The sequence below is a fragment of the Pan troglodytes genome, chromosome 1 (assembly GCF_028858775.2).
Source record: "Pan troglodytes isolate AG18354 chromosome 1, NHGRI_mPanTro3-v2.0_pri, whole genome shotgun sequence".
Classification (NCBI taxonomy): Eukaryota; Metazoa; Chordata; class Mammalia; order Primates; family Hominidae; genus Pan; species Pan troglodytes.
Window position 1 is genome coordinate 149340925 of NC_072398.2, and position 20605 is coordinate 149361529.

Below are 20605 nucleotides of genomic sequence, written 5' to 3' on the forward strand. Positions count from 1 at the left end.
AATATTGATATTATTTTCAATATTCCTAAAATGTTCTTAGTCAAATAAATATATGTATCAATAAAAATAATCAATTCAAATGGAGAGTATAACACATACTACTAAAAGGGATGCATATATGTACATATGTATGTGTGTGCTTATGTAAGATTCACAGTTTAAGAAAATGTAGGATTCACGATGTTCATCAAGGCTTGAAAGTTAATTTATTGCTGAGAATGGTTCTCACTGGTAATATGCAGTACTGGAAGCCACAGCACAGTAGCATTACAGTAATTCATTACAATGGGAAGACGAACCTCACTGAAAAATTCAAGAAACTGAACAGTTAGTTACAGAAGGGCAATTATGGGACCTGGTCTCATTTCATTATCTAAGATGAGTGAGAATAAAATGCAAAACTGATACATAAATGACGCAAGGCATATTAGGTTTGAGATTTCTTCTTTTGTTTTAATTAAGTTTTTATTAATAAGTGCTTTGAATTATATGATCTTATTTTGATGCTGGCTATTTCAAAGAAAAACAGTGTACGGGCTTATACTAGATTATGTTATAGTAATGCTAATCACTAATTTTTTTATTACTATGTACCAGATAGTGTGCTAAATATTTTACACATATTATCTCATCTATAACTAACCACATCGGTAGTTTCATTATCTATTTTAACAGAGAAGAAAACTGAGGCACAAGGAAGTTAAGTAACTTTTCCAAGATCACACTGCTAGCAAATAATTGAACCAAGATTGAATTCAGGTAGAATCTGGAGACTGTATATTCCTACTCCTTTATTTTGCATCTTCTAGGTGCTTTTTTTAAATGCACATAATATATTCTCAAGTGTTTTTCATATGATCTATACCCTTAGGAAGGAGAGATCCATTTTCCAAATTTATTTTTAATGCTAAAGTCTTTAATGTCATCTTCAAAGTGAGTACAAAATATGCTTATGTCCCTTAGGACTCAGCTAACTGGTCAAATTACTTAGGTATCTTTTGTTGATTTCATTGGGCAGAATTAATTGCTGTCTCCTCTGTATCCCTCATATAATGTACAGATGCCCATAATATCCATTGCACCTATGTATTTACATATCTGCTTACCTCCAGGGCCTAGCTCAGTGTCTGGAACACAGTAAATATCAAAAAATGTTTGTGGGATGAATCAATAACTCGGGCCAGTCCATATCTTTTCTGTGTCATTTTTCTATATATAATTTCCCCTGCCAGCCACTGATTTGTCTCCTGCTGGGGTAAAACAGAGTATTGTCTTCTCTGGACTTTGAATTAATGTTTTCCCTATTTACCAAACCAAAGTGGTAAAGAAACTCATGTTCCAAGCAAGGAACATTTTTGACAAATAAATGAGTTTAAAATGTTGAATCCACAGTGTCATGCTGAACTACCTCAAAAAAGAAGTTGCCCAAACTTTGTCCACATTCCCTGGGATAAATGTGGCTCGATGCCATTCTCTCCAAAATCTTTATTATGAAGTAATCTGACCCATAGTTTAAACAGACAGGGAAGTCATAATGTGTCACCCAACATAGACCTTGGGAAAAAAGTAAATCCAGTGCAGATGAATGCATTAGCCTAAAACTATTGTATCCCTTCTTCATTCTCTTATTTGACATTTATTGAACAAATGATGAGTCTGAATAAATGATGGTTGAGGGAGAGGAGGGAGGTTGCAGATTGGCTCTGAGACAGCTGCAGAGAGCAGGGGAACTTTAAGTGTAGCACTAGGACTAAGGTTTAGTCGGGAGACGGGAGAGTGGCAGGTAGACTGGATGAAAAGCACAAGGAACAGCATCAAGCGTATGGGGACATGGGAATGCGTGAGCTCTTGGGCAATTGTGAGAAGTTCAGGGGAGCAGAAGGCTCTTGGAGGAGAGGAAAGAAGGATGTGTTAGCCATACATCAGTTCAATGTAAACATTTTATGGTAAAAGAATACAAGCCACAGACCTGCACTCTAGGCCTACCTCTGTCATGAACTCAGGGCATGGCAGTATGAAAATCCTTTTACACCAGGGGTTCAAAAATCAAATGCCTAAAATGACCAAGCTAGTAAAGATTAATGAGTGAGGAGTGTGGGTATAAGACAATAGGAAGTGCTACTGTGTTGTCAGGGGAATATTGGCCCAGTGTCATCCAGTGGTACCAGAACTTTCAACTTTCTAGATAAGTCAGATATCTGAGTTTTTATGTGAAATCTCCAAATTTTAAACTATTGACATCTAATTGAATGTTTTATTAAATATTATACTGGCAAAAAATGCCTATTACTGCTCTACAACACCTGATTTAACTTTCTATTCTATAAAATGACTTGTTCAATCTTCCTCAAAAGATTATTAAAAAGATCAAATCATCTTTAGATAAACACTTAGAGAATTACGATGTGCTACAGCAATTTATGTATCATTTTTATTGTTATTAATGTCACCAATTCTCATTTTTCGCACGAGCCTACTTGTGTCTTGCTTGCTCTTCCAGGTCTTTATTTTTACTTTATTCTAACAGTAATTCAAAAAAGAGCTTAGCATACAATGGCCTAATATCAAAGGAATTGGCTTAACACTGCGGGGTCAAGATGGGTTGGCATCTCTGTTATCCCACATAATTCAATCAACTTGAGTAATTGGATCTTCTCTTGGCAGTAGGATGGGCATAAACACCTTAAAAACACATTATTTAATTTTATTTATTTATTTATTTATTTATTTATTTATTTTTTGAGACAGAGTTTCTCGCTCTGTTGCCCAGGCTGGAGTGCAGCTAATTTTTGTATTTTTAGTAGAGATGGGGTTTCACCATGTTGGCCAGGCTGGTCTTGAACCCCTGACCTCAGGTGATCTGCCCGCCTTGGCCTCCCAAAGTGCTAGGATTACAGGCGTGAGCCACCACACCCGGCCTAATTTGATTTTATGCACATATATATACTGAGGAAAAATTGCTTTCTGTACACTATATGAAAATGGCTTATTTGTGCATGTGTGTGAATATATATATCATGTATACTGTATATGAAAGTGTATGTGTATATATCATATATACTGTATATGAAAATGGCTTTGTGTGTGTGTATGTAGATATATGTGTGTATGTGTATATATATATATACACACACATATATCTATATATATGCCATTTTGCCTCAGCCTACACAACTCTTGATAATCAAAAGTCCTAAAAAGAGGGCTGGGCGTGGTGGCTCACACCTGTAATCCCAGAACTTTGGGAGGCTGAGTGGGCGGATCACCTGAGGTTGGGAGCTCAAGACCAGCCTGACTAACATGGAGAAACCCCATCTCTATTAAAAAATACAAAATTAGCTAAGTGTAGTGGCACATGCCTGTAATCCCAGCTACTCGAGAGGCTGAGGCAGGAGAATCACTTGAACCCAGGAAGCGGAGGTTGCAGTGAGCCGAGATCGTGCCATTGCACTCCAGCCTGGGCAACAAGAGCGAAACTCCGTCTCAAAAAAAAAAGTCCTAAAAAGAAAACTAATAGTTGGTATTACCCAAGTATATTGGTATATGCAATCAAAATACTCTGAATTCTTAAATTATTATTATTTCTTTTCTACAAAGTAGAGATTCTCATGTACTTACAGAGGTTTTGGTTAATGCTTTATCTTTAACCAATTTATAGGCTTAAAAAAAAAACCAAGCAGAACTGATACCAATGACTACTAAAGATGAGTCCCAGAACTAAAGATAACAATTAGATATTATCAGGCCTCCCCAGATGAAGTTGCAGAATCTCTTTCTTTCACTTTAAGCCTTTAAACAGGGTTTATCTCATTTGTCTCAGATGATTTTACTGTGGTCCTGCCAAACAGTGACCTCTCAAGTTTTCTGCACATGTGCTTGTGCTGGTTGACAGGACTGTACGATTTTCGTGCAATGTATTCAGATCCTCTGTGGAATGTGTACTCTTTTAAGAAACCAAAAATCTCATACGAATCTCATAAATTTTCCCCTGCTGCTGATTGGAACTTCTTCAGAAGCAGTACCAGAACAACCAGGTCTTCTTTAAGCGCTTCTGTAAAGACTTTATTTCTGCAGCTGTGGCTGAGGCGTCCACTGCAGGCAGCCCAATAAGGTTTAGATTACAAACGGGAAATAAACCTCTTGAAGTCGTATTCTGAATGTACCTACCAGCAAGAGTGAAATGAATCACATGCTTCCTTTTGGTGACATTTTACTCTATAACTTTAGGAATCTCAGCAGGAAAAGTGTAGGTTTGCCTAGAAAAGAGAGTAGGAAAAATTTACAAAGAAATGAATAACCCAGAAAAAAAGTAAGGCAGGTGGCCAATCCTGTGATTTTTAACTAGGAATATTAAAACACTGAGCCCTTTGTTTAGATAGCCAAAACAACTCTTTTACATTTTAGAAATAGGGCTTCAACCTCATTTCATCCTCTCCAAGATAGTCCCGGATTAAATGATGAATAGAAGTTGGATACTAAATTTTACAGTCTTCTTTTCTTGAGACAGAGTCTTACTCTGTCACCCAGGCTGGAGTGCAGTGGTGAGATCTTGGCTCACCGCAATCTCCACCTCCCGGGTTCAAGTGATCCTCCAGCAGCCTCAGCCTCACTAGTAGCTGGGACTACAGGCATGCACCACCACGCCTGGCTAATTTTTGTATTTTTAGTAGAGATGGGGTTTCGCCATGTTGGCCAGGTTGGTCTCAAACTCCTGACCTCAAGTGATCTGCCCACCTTGGCCTCCTGAAGTGCTGGGATTACAAGTGTGAGCCACTATGCCTGGCCCTAAATTTTACATTCTGAATATGGCTAAGAACAAATAGTACTGGGAAGATCAAATCGATGTCATCTGTTGTTGATAGTATGGGTTACAGTGAAAAATAATTGGAAGTAGTCAATCCCTGCTTCTCATCAAATTATTTCCCTGTCTCTTTGTCCTCCTACTCCTGTGAGTAAGTAAGTTGGGGTCAAAGGAAAATTTGGGATTGAGTGAGAAGCACCTCAGATGTTGGGGAATGGAAGAAATAGTAACAGAGTCTGAGTTCCAGATTGGGAGAGAGAGATCTCATCCAAAGACTGGGTCTGGTCAGTGAAAATGAGAGGGCATTGTGAAAACTAGGACTGTGCTCAAGAGAGTTGCAAAATCACAATCTGATGAGGCTTTAGGGAATCTGTAACAGCAAATCAGTCAAAAATGCTTACTTAGCCTCAGTCTCAAACGCACTGGCTCCTTCCTGCCTTTTGATGACCCTTCCCCCGATTCCACTCACAGGAGCCAATTCTAAAGTTCCATCGCTGCATTCTGTCACCCACATAGCCCCCTGCAGCCACATCTGCCAGTGGGTGGACGAAGACAGCAGAACAAACAGGTTTGGGTGTGGTGTGGTTCTTGTCATCTTGCCAAAGGGTCACAGTCATTTTAAAAAATCTTTTCATTTACATCTCAGAATGAGAGTGTGAAATATGATGTGAAAAATCTGAGGCCCCACAAAATGTTTTTTTGTTTTTACAAATAGACCATTTAGTTGAGTTCTTTTCTTGGCTGAATGTCTCTGCCACAGGCTTGGGTCCTTCTTAAGGAGAGAGACTGAGTCATATATTTCTGAAATCCAAAAGTACCTCAAATATAACAGGTGCTTAACAGATCTATGTCGAATAAAGGAACAAATCTTTAGAAAATCTAACATTCTTTTAGGTGTTCTTTTAGCATGGCTATAGGTCAGAGATAGGGAAAGATTTACGATATCCTAGGGAAAGAATCTCTGCCAACTTAAAGTGTAAACTTTCCTAAGTCAGGCAGACTCATTATAAGAGGAAAGCTGACAAATGCTACATTTTATTTATAATCATTAGCCAAATAAACTACTGTGTCTTTGTTACATTAAAATAGTATTTGAGATTTCACCCTTCACCACGTCCACCAGAACAGGCACTGGTGGACACCTGTTCTCCACAGCTGAGAGACCCATAGATGGTTCACATCACAGGACTCTGTGCAGACAATCCCCAGTACCAGCCTGGAGCTGGGTAGACTTGCTGGGTGGCTAGACCCAGAAGAGAGACAACAGTCACTGCAGTTTGGCTCACAGCAAGCCACATCCATAGGAAAAGAGGGAGAGTACTACATCAAGGGAACACCCCATGGAAAAAGAATCTGAACAACAGCCTTCAGCTTTAGACCTTCCCTCTGATAGAGCCTCCCCAAATGAGAAGGAACCAGAATACTAATCCTGGTAATATGATAAAACAAGGCCTTCAACACCCCCCCAAAATCAAACTAGTTCACCAGCAATGGATCCAAACCAAGAAGAAATCCCTGATTTACTTGAAAAAGAATTCAGGAGGTTAGTAATTAAGCTAATCAGGGAGGGACCAGAGAAAGGCAAAGCCCAATGCAAGGAAATCCAAACAATGACACAATAAGTGAAGGGAGGAATATTCAAGGAAATAAATAGCTTAAAGAAAAAACAATAAAATATTCAGGAAACTATGGACACTTTTAGAAATATGAAATGCTCTGGAAAGTACAAGCAATAGAACTGAACAAGTAGAAGAAAGAAATTTGGAGTTCGAAGACAAGGTCTTTGAATTAACCCAACCCAGCAAAGACAAAGAAAAAAGAATAAGAAAATATGAACAAAGCCTCCAAGAAGTCTGGGATTATGTTAAATGACCAAACCTAAGAATAATTGGTTTTCCTGAGGAAGAAGAGAATTCGAAAAGCTTGGAAAACATATTTGGGGGAATAATTGAGGAAAACTGCCCTGGCCTAGCTAGAGACCTAGTCATCCAAATAAAAGAAGCATAAAGAACACCTGGGAAATTCATTGCGAAAAGATCTTCACCTAGGCACATTGTCATCAGGTTATCCAAAGTTAAGACAAAGGAAAGAATCTTAAGAGCTGTGAGACAGAAGCATCAGGTAACCTATAAAGGAAAACCTATCAGATTAACAGCAGATAGCAGAAACCCTACAAGCTAGAAGGGATTGGGGGCCCTATCTTCAGCCTCCTCAAACAAAACAAATGTCAGCCAAAAATTTTGTATCCAGCAAAACTAAGCATCATATAAGAAGGAAATATAGTTGTTTTCAGACAAACAAATGCTGAGAGAATTTGCCATTACCAAGCCACCACTGCAAGAACTGCTAAAAGGAGCTCTAAACCTTGAAAGGAATCCTGGAAACACATTTTCTTGTGTTTCCTCTTTAAAGCATAAGTCACCCAGGACCTGTAAAACAAGAATATAAGCTAAAAAGCAAAAGCAAAAAACAAACAAACAAAAAAACAAAGTACACAGGCAACAAAGAGCTCAATGAATGTAACAATACCTCACATTTCAATACTAACATTGAATGTAAATGGCCTAAATGCTCCACTTGAAAGATCCAGAATCGCAGAATGGATAAGAACTCACCAACCATCTGATGCCTTCAGGAGACTCACCTAACACTTAAGGACTTACATAAACTTAAAGTAAAGGAGTAGAAAAAGGCATTTCATGCACATGGACACCAAAAGTGAGCAGGGCTAGCTATTCTTGTATCAGACAAAACAAACTTTAAAGCAACAGCAGTTAAAAGAGACAAAGAGAGACATTATATAATGCTAAAAGGCCTTGTCCAACAGGAAAATATCACAATCCTAAACATATATGCACCTAATACTAGTGCTCCCAAATTTATAAAACAATTACTAACAGATGTAAGAAATGAGATGGAAAGCAACACAATAATAGTGGGGGACTTCAGTACAGCACTAGACAGGTCATCAAGACAGCAGTTCATCAAGACAGAAAGTCAACAAACAATGGATTTAAACTATACCTTGACACAAATGGACTTAACAGATATATACAGAACATTTCATCCAACAACAACAGAATACACACACATTCTATTCAACAGCACATGGAACTTTCTCCAAGATAGACCATATGATAGGCCATAAAATGAGCCTCAATAAATTTAAGAAAATTGAAATTATATCAAGCATTCTTTTAGACTACAGTGGAATAAAACTGGAAATCAACTCCATAAGGGACCTTCGAAACCACACAAATGCATGGAAATTAAATAACCTGCTCCTGAATGATCATTGCGTCAAAAATGATCAAGATGGAAATTTAAAAATTATTCAAACTGAATGACAATTATGATACAACTTATCAAAACCTCTGGGATACAGCTAAGGCAGTGCTAAGAGGAAAGTTCATAGCTCTGAACGCCTATATCAAGAAGTCTGAAAGAGCACAAACAGACAATCTAAGGTCACACCTCAAGAGACTAGAGAAATAAGAACAAACCAAACCCAAAGCCAGCAGAAGAAAGGAAATAACCAAGATCAGAGCAGAATTAAATGAAACTGAAACAAACAAACAAAAAATACCAAAGTTAAATGAAACAAAAAGCTGATTCTTTGAAAAGATAAATAAAATTGATACACCATTAGCAAGATTAACTAAGGAGAGAGAAAATCCAAATAACTTCACTGAGAAATGAAACAGGAGATATTACAACTGACACCACCAAAATACAAAACATCATTCAAGGCTACTATGAACACCTTTACACACATAAACTAGAAAACCTAGAAGAGATGGATAAATTCCTGGAAAAATACAACCCTCCTAGCTTAAATCAAGAAGAATTAGATACCCCAAACAGACCAATAACAAGCAGCAAGATTGAAATGGTGATTAAAAAATTACTAACACAAAAAGTCCAGGATCAGAAAGATTCACAGCAGAATTCTACCAGACATTCAAAGAATAATTGGTATTAATCTTTTTGGCATTATTCCACAAGATAGAGAAAGAAGGAACCCTCCCTAACTCATTCTATGAAGCCAGCATAACCCTAATACCAAAACCAGGAAAGGACACAACCAAAAAAGAAAACTACAGACCAATATCCTTGATGAACATAGTTGCTAAAATCCTTAACAAAATACTAGCTAACCAAATCCAACAACATATCAAAAAGATAATCCACCATGATCAAGTGGGTTTCACACCAGGGATGCACAGATGGTTTAACATATACAAGTCAATAAATGTGATATGCCACATAAACATAATTAAAAACAAAAAATCACATGATCATCACAATAGATGTAGAAAAAGCATTCAACAAAATCCAGCATCCCTTTATGATTAAAACTCTCAGCAAAATCGGCATACAAGGGACATACCTTAATGTAATAAAAGCAATCTGTGTCAAACCCACAGCCAACATAATACTGAATGGGGAAAAGTTGAAAGCATTCCCTCTGAGAATGGGAACAAGACAGAGATGCCCACTCTGACCACTCCTCTTCAACATCGGACTGGAAGTCCTAGCCAGAGCAATCAGACAAGAGAAAGAAATACAGGGCATCCAAATCGGTAAAGAGGAAGCCAGACTGTCACTGTTTGCTGAAAATATGGTCCTTCACCTTGAAAACCCTAAAGACTCCTCCAGAAAGCTCCTAGAACTGATTAAAGAATTCAGCAAAGTCTCCAGATACAAGATTAATGCACACAAATCAGTAGCTTTTCTATACACCAGCAGCAACCAAGTGGAGAATCAAATCAAGAACTCAACCTCTTTTAAAATAGCTGTAAAAAAAAAAAAAATACTTAGCAATATACCTAACAAAGGAGTCAAAAGACCTCTACAAGAAAATCTATAAAACACTGCTGAAAGAAATCATAGATGACACAAACTAATGGAAACACATCCTATGCTCATAGATTGGTAGAATCAATATTGTGAAAATGACCACACTGCCAAAAGCAATCTACAAATTCAATGCAATCCCCATGAGAATACCACCATCATTCTTCACAGAATTAGAAAAAACAATTCTAAAATTCATATGGAACCAAAAAAGAGCTCGCATAACCAAAGCAAGACTAAGCAAAAAGAACAAATCAGGAGGCATCACACAACCTGATTTCAAACTATCCTATAAGGCCATAGTTACCCAAACAGCATGGTACAGGTATAAAAATAGGCACATAGACCAATGGAACAAAATAGAAACTCAGAAATAAACCCAAATACTTACAGCCAACTGATCTTCAACAAAGCAAACAAAAACATAAAATGGGAGAAAGGACACCCTTTTCAACAAATGGTGCTGGGATAATTGGCTAGCCACATGTAGGAGAATGAAACTGGATCCTCATCTCTTACCTTATACAAATATCAACTCAAGATGGATTGAAGACTTAAACCTAAGACCTGAAACTATAAAAATTCTAGAAGGTAACATTGGGAAAACCCTTCTAGACATTAGCTTAGGCAAGGATTTAATGACCAAGAACTCAAAAGCAAATGCAATAAAGAAAGCTAAATAGCTGGGACCTAATTCAATGAAAGAGCTTTTGCATGGCAAAAGGAACAGCTGACAGAGTAAACAGACAACCCACAGAGTGGGAGAAAATCTTCACGATCTATATGTCTGACAAATGACTAATATCCAGAATCTACAATGAACTCAAACAAGTCAGTAAGAGAAAAACAAACCATCCCATCAAAAAGCAGGCTAAGGACATGAATAGACAATTCTCAAAAGAAGATATACAAACGGTGAACAAACATAGAAAAAACGCTCAACATCACTAATAATCAGGGAAATGCAAATCAAAACCACAATGTGATACCACCTTACTCCCACAAGAATGGCCATAATAAAAAAATTAAAAAACAGTAGATGTTGATGTGGATACGGTGATCAGGGAACACTTCTACACTGCTGGTGGGAATGTAAACTAGTACAGCCACTATGGAAAACAGAGTGGAGATTCCTTAAAGAACTGAAAGTAGAACTACCATTTGATCCAGCAATCCCACTACTGGGTATCTACCCAGAGGAAAAGAAGTCATTATTTGGCCGGGCGCAGTGGCTCACGCCTGTAATCCCAGCACTTCGGGAGGCTGAGGCAGGCGGATCACGAGGTCAGGAGTTCGAGACCAGCCTGACCAACATGGTGAAACCTCATCTCTACTAAAAATTAAAAAATGAGCCAGGCATGGTGGCGCGCGCCTGTAATCCAAGCTACTCAGGAGGCTGAGGCAGGAGAATCGCTTGAACTTGGGAGGCGGAGGTTGCAGTGAGCCAAGATCGCGCCACTGCACTCCAGCCTGGGTGACAGAGCGAGACTCCATCTCGAAAGAAAAAAAAAAAGAACTCATTATTCAAAAAAGACACTTGCACAAGCATGTTTATAGCAGCACAATTCACAATTGCAAAACGTGGAACCAACCCCAATGCCCATCGGTCAATGAATGGATAAAGAAACTGTGATATATATATATATACATACGTACATACATACACACACACACACACACATAATGGAATACTACGCAGCCATAAAAGGAATTAATTAACAGTATTTGCAGTGACCTGGATGAGATTGGAGACTATTATCCTAAGTGAAGTAACTCAGGAATGGAAAATCAAACATCGTATGTTCTCACTGATGTGTGGGAGCTAAGCTATGAGGACGCAAAGGCATAGCAATGATGATGGACTTTGGAGATTTGGGGGGAAGAGTGGGAGGGAGGCAAGGGATAAAAGACTACAAATATGGTGCAGTGTGTACTGCTTGGTTGATGGATGCACCAAAATCTCACAAATCACCACTAAAGAACTTACTCATGTAACCAAATACCACCTGTACCCCAATAACTTATGGAAAAAAAATAGTATTTGAAAACATTCTGTATAAGGCAATGGTGCTTAATATTTTGGGGTTTAAAAATACTTCTAGAAATCCAAAGAAAGCTATGGACTCTTTTCTGAGAAATATGCACATTCATATCTATTCAGAAAACAAAACCCGTTTTCTTTTATTTATTTACTTTTTATTTTTGAGATAGAGTCTCACTCTGACACCCAGGCTGCAGTGCAGTGGCACTATCTCGGCTTAGTGCAAGCTCCGTCACCCTGGTTCAGGCGATTCTCCTACCTCAGTCTCCTGAGTAGCTGGGATTACAGGTGCCTGCCACCATGCCCAGCTAATCTTTGTATTTTTAGTAGAGACAGGGGTTTCACCATTTTGGCCAGGCTGGTCTCGAACTCCTGACCTCAGGTGATCCACCCGCCTCGGCCTCCCAAAGTGCTGGGATTACAGGTGTGAGCCACTGCGCCCGGCCCAAAACAACCCTTTTTCACGAACACTCTAAAGCACTTTCATGGACAAACCTGTATACCAGGTTAAGAACTTCCATAAAGGCAAAGCCCTTGAATGGTGACCTTCAAGGTCCAGAAGAGGGCTTTTAAGAAAAGGTTTATTTTAAGGTTTAGAACAATAGACTCCTATATAGTGTAATCACACATTCCATCCATTCCAAGAGACTGAATTGAAAGAAACAAATATGCACATGGAGCTGCCCCCTCTCTGTGGAGGTAATGGAATTTTCATGCACACCCCACAGGGTAGAAGAATTCAAAGGCGCTTGTTTAAGCCAGATGACATGCAGCCACGTTATGGCCAGACCACACTAGCCTCACATCCAAAGAGACACACACAGTAGGTTCACTGCAGTGAAGCATATGAAACATAGTAGAGGTATGGAGTTTGTGCCTTTGAAGCTTAACGTCAATCTTAAGATAGTTCCTAAACAAATGAAAAAAGAAATTACTGTCATTAATCACTCTCTGATTCTTAACAATATTTTTTTCCTCAGTCCTAAAATTTAAGCCGATTACCAGCCATTCCCTGAGATTCAAAGGCCAGGGAAGAACTCGCATGAGAAAACAATGTGTATGCATCTCAGTTGTCTTTTCTGACCCCTCATCTCCTCTCTTTCCAGCAACAGCTTCCTTCCTGTAATACTTTCCTTCTTGCAATGGCAAAGAAAAAGAAAAAAATATATATATACACACACACACACACACACACACACATATATGTATATATATGGAACTTTCTAACTGAGCCAACTTCAAATTGCCAAACCAAAATCTGGAAGGTTGCTTTTTAAAATGCTTTTGTAGCCAAACAGATGTATTTCTAAATTTTACTTCATTCACTGGCTTCTCCCCACTATATTTAGGATTCATTGCTCATTTTCTTATCATTTTCCATTTCATTGCTTTTGTTTCACATTCAAGTAACTGTAGGTCAAATGTACTCCAGACTATTCTGTTAAAGACATGTTAAAATCAAATAGAAACTGCATGATTAACGATATGAATCATCCATTTTATAAAAAAACAAGAAAGTAAACAAGTGCTTGGCAAAGCCCCACCTGCTTTGCTGCTGTTGCGGTGCTGTGCATATGGTGAGGAAAACAATTCCCCCTTCTCAAGGCTGAACTAAAATTAGGCTCCACCTGCAAGATGTTAATGAAAACTTACACAGCTGCATTCCAGAAACAAGTTACACAGATTGCTTTTGGAAAGCTCTGTGTAAAAGCAAACTTGTTAGCTCTTTGCCTAGTTCCCGAACTGTAGTATTAATTTTAATGGCAATTATTAGCACAATAACCAACTGATAAGTAACCTCAAAATAGATCTGATACATCCGATAGGAAATAACTGGGACTTTATCCACACATATTGCTGAGTTTAACCCTTTACTCACACATGCATTCTTCCTGTCTCTTCTTTGGCACTGGCATTCAAACAGAAGACAGGAGAACATGTGAAGTCACTGGAATGGGTCCCAAACAGTTCCAGTTCACATGGAGGCTCCCCTTATCCACATGCTGCTTACTGGGAAGAAGAATGAGAAGCACATGCTTCCTTTGCCCTCCATCCCTTCTGCAGGTTCTCAAGCTTTCTTTGGTAAAGACTCAAATAGGAACCAAATTACATCAGACTCACATCCACCTTTCTCTTACAGATTTAAGATATAGAGGCAGCTGGTGAATTCTTACCAGAGCAAGCAGTCTCTCTGCTTCATTTCCAGGTCAAGTCTTCACAACTCTGTTCTATAGGCCAAAGGGCTCATTCTTGATCCTCATTACTTTCCTAGGTCTTACTATAGTGCTTATCCTTGGAGGGAAGATGTATTATAGTTTAATTATTTAGTAAACTATGTGTGTCAAAAAATTCAAGAAGCTGCCATTGGGGGATGGAGAATCTCTGCCTTTTAAAAATCCCAGCCTTGAAAAAAATTCCTTTTCATCATTTCCTTTACTTGTAATTTCTTTAGTTTTATCAAGGAGCAGGAAATGCAGGCAGTTGTTCTGAGTTGATCTATGTTCCCAACATTGCAGGTGTCATTGTATAGATTCTTAATATTTTCATACTTGCCCCTTCTTTAAGGCTCTGATACAATTTAAAAAAAATTTTTTTTTCTGAAAGTCAAATAGGCTGAATTGGATCTCGAGTGGCAAAGTCAATTTCTGTTAGAGATTAAATAATGGAGAAAACAGCAATGCTAACAAGTAGAAGAAGGCTGCCTTTCATTACCCCATCTGATTTCATTAGCCTAATTCACGATTATTAATTATCAGTCTGATGAGATCATCAGTGTAAGCATGCCAGCCTCATGATGGTTGCATTTGGGGAATATTCAGTCTTTTTCAAGATTTCTACATAGCCCTAAGCCGACATTCCGGTTTCATTTCCATTTTCGGCTGCTGCCCTACTCAATAAATGTATCTGAACCGCCTATGAAATGAACATTGCTGGAATAAACATTTTGTTTACTACCCAGACCTGCTTTGCAACTGTCAACAAAGAAATATAAGAAGAGATTTAAGTTTTCATTCCTAGATAGTGAACTCCTCTGTGTTTCTACAGTGCAAGTCATTACAGACTCAGCTGCCCCCTGAGATTGAGCAATTCTTGTGCACATTGTAACAAAGGGCTGCCGATCTGGCAGTGTGGGAGTGGACTGGGCCACTTAGATAAGTTTCATTCACTGTAGGAGCCCAAGGGAACAGTGCATCAAGGCAGCTGTGCTGCCTCGGTTCATGGTGTAACTTTACACTATTTTCCCTTTAAGTCGCTACTAATCCCTTGGGTTTACATGTTTTTTGGGGCTGCATCAGAGAAAAGCAGTGTGAAATTGCCTGAAAGCCTCCTTATAAATAAGACTTACAATATAGACCAGCTCAGTTGATGAAAATACTGAAAGAAATGCTCTTGAGGGTCCCAAGAACCATTTTACAAGGTTCCCACTGTGATTTTTTTTGGTCTCTGCTTAGTGACTGCTAAAACAAATTACTAACTAAATTAAAATCCCATTGGCCCCAAATTCAGAAGTAAACAGATCTTTAGCATGAGGTACTTCCAGTCTACATATTTATTAACAAATATTTCTTGTTTAAACTCTATCTTCTCTTTCTAGAAAATATTACTCCTTTGATAAATAGAAAAAGGAGAAAGCAAGAAAAGCAAGAAACCTAGTATAGCAAAGGTTGGGACACTAGGCTAAGGTTCCAGGGCCTCCTGGATTTGCTTCCTAAAACCATGTGCAAAGCACTGGTGTGGACCAGGTATAGGCTTCGTGGCTTTTAATTCTCAGCTCAACACTTTGAGGTATTATTGCTCCATTTTAAAGACAGGGAAACCGAGGCTAGTAAATGGAAGAACTATTCATTTAGTATGGGAGTGTCTTACTTTAAAAGAATCCTGTTTTTTTTTTTTTCTTACTACCTTCCAGAGAAGCTGGAAGACCTGTCCTCATTAGCCAAGAAGACATAGAGAGGCAAAAGATAAACACTCTTCCCTCTTTTTTCCTTTGGGGTCTTCATTACCACCAGTGGATCTCTCATGTTGACTCTTAAGATTCTGGAAATTGGCCTGACCTCCTACCCTATTCCCCTTATGGAAACACTGACTCCTCTTACACCTCCCATTTTTCTTACACTCCATCCTGTCCACCCAGCCTGCCTCCCTGTTAGTTTTCCTACTCTCTGAATCCTCCTACAAAAAGCCATTTGGAAATAATTTCGAGGTCCACCTACTTTCCTGTGCATCTGTCTTTTGTAATTTAGAGGAGGGACTGTGTGTTTTCTCCTTGTCATGTTTATGCCTCATATTCTGTGGCTGCCTAATAAATGCTGAATAATAGCAGCTTTATGACAGTGCAGAACCAGAAACACTGGTTCTGATATTTAGTATTTCATCACCAACAAGGAACATTTATTCACTGTCAGCACTATGCTAGGCACTAACTGCAGTTAATTACCAAGGCCTGGCTCTAACCTTTGCACACCAGGATGTTTGGCTTTTTTCTCTTATTTTCCCGACAAAAGAAAAAAATGGGACCACCTCGGAACCTTCTCATTAAATTCACAGCATCCTGAAGAGAGAGGCCTGTACTGTTTAATGAAGGGGAGACAAGATACAGAGCATGCTTAATGCGAACTCAGAGAGGTAGTGGCAAAGTCATACATAAAGGCCACTTTGCTGTTATATACATTCCTGGCTTTCCTTTGTGCTAGCATGGAAAGGGAAGAATGGACAATCTGAAATGTGTATTTTCCAGGAATAACAAAAATACCTCTGTGTTCATGCTATGTCTAAACAAGTAGAGTAAATTAAACTTCAAAATTTAGGCCAAAGATACAGTTGCTTGTAATATCAACATAAGTGATTCAGAAAGGTTGTTGTTTTGTTTTGTAGACATCCCTAAATAATTATCCAAATTCTGTTTCTTTTGCTTGCCTGCGTAGACAGAGGCTACAACTACACTATAAAAATAAAAGGCCACTTTCTAATTTGGGACTTATTAATTCATGAGCTAACCCATTATAACACCGTCGGTTTTTTTGTTGTTCTCAATTGTTAATTCAGTAAGTATTTATCAAATACTGCCACATGTTTGGCTCTATGCTATACACTGGAGCTCAGAGATCAGAGTAGAGACAGACATGTAAACAAGTTACTAAAGAAATATGGTGTGGTATAATGGATATAATTATAAGTCCTACAGGAATGATAAATTCTTCCTATGTGCTCTGAGAAGGCTACATATGGGAGGTGACATTTCAGCTGTGTCTTAAAGATGAATAGTTGTTCACAGTCAGAGGGTGGGAAATACATCATAGGAAAAGGGAACAGCAAGTGCAAAGATAGAAGTTCAGAGAAAATAATAGTATATAGTGTATTTGTTACATAGGGTATATGATGAGAAATGGTAGAAGATGTTAAACTCCTTAGTGATGAAGTCCCTTGCGTGTCACTTTAGGGAGATTAAATTCTGTTTTATGGTCATCAGGAAGGCATCGAAAGTTTTAAACAGAAGGATAATGTGATTACATTTATCCTTTAGAAAGATAATTCAACATAAAGAATGGGTTGGCAGTAGTTGAGTCTTCGGGTAAGGGTGAATTACATGGTCATTACTTTAGTCAAGGCCTGAGGTAACTAGGGGCTTAATTTAGACAGTACAAAGGAAGATGAAAAGAAGAAAATATAATTGAGAGATATTTAGGAGATAGAAATGACAGGCCTTGATAACTAATAGGACACGTGAGAGAGGTCAACTTGAACAGTTTTCTAGATGGTGATGCTTCTAAGGGAAAATATTACTATCATTTTGTTGCACCCCATCCCAAATATTTCAGGAGCTATACTGAGTTATTCCTTTATGCTAGTTTATTCGAATCTCACCATAGCAATGTGACATAAACAATAGGTGGTTTTATTCCGGCTATATGAAGCTCAGGAAAGTTAAGACAGTAGTCCAGTCTCTCAACTAGATCACAAGGAGTTGGGATTTGAACCTGAATCTTCTGTTTAAAAATCCAATGAGTTGGGCCAGGTGTGGTGGCTCATGCCTATAATCCCAGCACTTTGGGAGGCCGAGGCGGGCAGATCACCTGAGGTCAGGGGTTTGAAACCAGCCTGGACAAAGTGGCAAAACCCCCTCTCTATTAAAAATACAAAATTAGCCAGGCGTGGTGGTGCATGCCGGTAATCCCAGCTACTTGGGAGGCCGAGGCAGGAGAATTGCCTGAAACCGGGAGGCAGAGGTTGCCATGAGCCGAGATCGTGCCATTGCACTCCAGCCTGGGCAACAAGAGCGAAACTCTGAAAAAAAAAAAAAAAAAAAAAAAATCCAATGAGTTGGCCAGGCACAGTGGCTCACGCCTGTAATCTCAGCACTGCGGGGGATCACGAGGTCAGGAGATCAAGAACATCCTGGCTAACACAGTAAAACCCTGTCTCTACTAAAAAATACAAAAAAAATTAGCCAGGCGTGGTGGCGGGCACCTGTAGTCCCAGCTACTTGGGAGGCTGAGGCAGGAGAATGACGTGAACCTGGGAGGTGGAGTTTGCAGTGAGCTGAGAACGCGCCACTGCACTCCAGCCTGGGCGACAGAGCGAGACTCGTCTCAAAAAAAAAAAAAAAAAATCCAATGAGTTCTGTACACATTTCCACAGTCTCCAGGTAACATGCATGCAATTTCCCCCTTAAAACCTTGTTATCAGGGCCCAGGATGGTGGCTCACGCCTGTAATACCAGCACTTTGGGAGGCCAAGGTAGAGGAATCACTTGAGTCCAGAAGTTCAAAAACAGCCTAGTCAACATAGTGAAATATTATCTCTGCAAAAAATTTTTAAAAAATTTGCTGGGTGTGGTGCTGTGTTCCTGTAGTCCTAGCTATTCGGGAGGCTGAGGTGGTAGGATCACCTGAACCTGGGAGGTTGGGCTGTGATTGTACACCACTGCACTTCAACCTGGGCAGCAGAGTGAGATCCTGTTTTAAAACAAAACAAAACAGGCCGGGCGCGGTGGCTCACACCTGTAAGCCCAGCACTTTGGGAGGCCGAGGCAGGCAGATCACGAGGTCAGAAGTTCAAGACCAGCCTGGCCAACATGGTGAAACCTCATCTCTACTAAAAATACCAAAAATTAGCCAGGCATGGTGGCATGGTGGCGGATGCCAGTAATCCCAGCTACTCAGGAGGCTGAGACAGGAGAATTGCTTGAACCTGGGAGGCAGAGGTTGTAGTGAGCTGAGATCGTGCCATTGCACTCTAGCCTGGGCAAGAAGAGCAAAACTCTGTCTCAAAAACAAAAAACAAGACAAAAAACCTTGTTATGGGTTTTTGAATCAAAACAAACCATAAATTTGATCAGTAGGTGTTAGGACCAATTTAAAACCTTCATTTTGTGTGAAATCATTTTTTTAAACTGTTTATTTGCCAGGCACAGTGGCTCACGCCTGTAATCCCAGCACTTTGAGAGTCCAAGGCAGGTGGATCATGAGCTCAGGAGATCAAGACCATCCTGGCTAACATGGTGAAACCCTGTCTCTACTAAAAATACAAAAATTAGCTGGGTGTGGTGGCACACGCCTGTAATCCCAGCTACTCGGGAGGCTGAGGCAGGAGAATCCCTTGAGCTGGGGAGGCGGAGGTTGCAGTGAGCCGAGATCACACCACTGCACTCCAGCCTGGGTGACAGAGTGAGACTTTGTCTCAAATAAAATAAAAAAAAGAACAGTTTATTTTTCCAATGCCTGGACAAATTTCTTTGCTGCTAAAAACAATAACAAAAACCCAGAAAATAAGCTTAAACTTCTGTTAACTTATTTATAATTTAAAAAACAGTGACACCTCTTTGTTAAGAAAAAAATCTTTGCCACAGTGAAGTCCATTAGAATTAAGGCCTCATACATGAGTAGAATAACATAAGTTTTCAAATAGTAAATCACCTAGGTTTCAGCTCATTGGAGATTTGACTTTCAATTTTTCAGTATTACTGATTCAAAATACTTAGGAAGATATATTGTCAAATTAAAATATTTCTAAAGTTAACTGAGCAGAAGTCTCTTCTTTCCTAACAGCACCGTAGGCTTTTATTATGTAACAGGCTATTAGATGGAAACAAAAAAAGTTATGCTCTTTTGTGTTGAGACCACCTAATTTTCCTCAATTATCTCTACTTCTCAGTTATGTTATTTCGTTTCAGTGTGGTGGATGCTTTATTTCCCAGGATCTTCTTTTGCCTTTGTACTGATTTGGGAAGGTATTCGTTTGCATGAGATACTTGCACCTGGCCTGAAATCTGTGAAAGGGAAAAGGATGAAAAAGAGAAAATGATATGGCCTCCAGCACTTTCTTCTTTCTTTTTTTATTTTATTTTAGTTTTCATTTTTCATATGAAACAGTTTCCTGCGAGGATCTTCTATATACAGTGGAAGATGCTTTTGATATGTAGATCAAGCAAAATGGTAAATACATAGCCCTCTGTTTTCAAATATTCCCTTATTCTACAATGTGCCTGTAGTGCCAATTTCTTTGATTTCCATGAGGCCTACCCTTGGGTTTGTATTGTAACTTGGTATCTTTCCATTGTCTCTTACCACAAAAATTCCTTTTAAGAAACTGCATTCAGAATTGAATCCATCAAACTTCAGCTGCTCGTTCTCCTCCTCCTTATGGAAGATTTAGTGACTAAGTCTTTGCTTTGATTTTCTCTCAAACTTTGAGGGTTCTTACTTTCTCTCCTAATTGCAACAATTTGGTGTCCCCTTTTGCTTGGGCGTAAATAAAAACAGCAGCAAATGGTTAAAAGACATGGGGGCGCACCAGTGCACATGCCTGACTAGCTGATGGACTGCAAGTTTGGGCTGTCAGGAAAGAGATCTTCCCACAGCACCATGCACTGGCAATTTCAACATGCGCGCTATGCCCGGCACAGT

At 39.1% G+C, this 20605-nt stretch overlaps 1 protein-coding gene across 11 annotated transcripts in view; it reads right to left on the reverse strand.

Annotated features, from left to right (window-relative positions):
• Window positions 1–20605, reverse strand: part of ADGRL2 (adhesion G protein-coupled receptor L2) — a 682398-nt gene that overhangs the window by 297077 nt on the left and 364716 nt on the right. For 3 of the 11 annotated variants that reach the window (XM_054683981.1, XM_054683753.1, XM_054683518.1), the window contains exon 1: window positions 4168–4256. The exons of the other annotated variants lie outside the window; for them this stretch is intronic. The gene's annotated coding sequence lies outside the window, so the exon portion shown is untranslated. Of the gene's footprint in view, window positions 1–4167; window positions 4257–20605 lie in introns of those variants that run through there. 11 annotated transcript variants of the gene reach the window in all.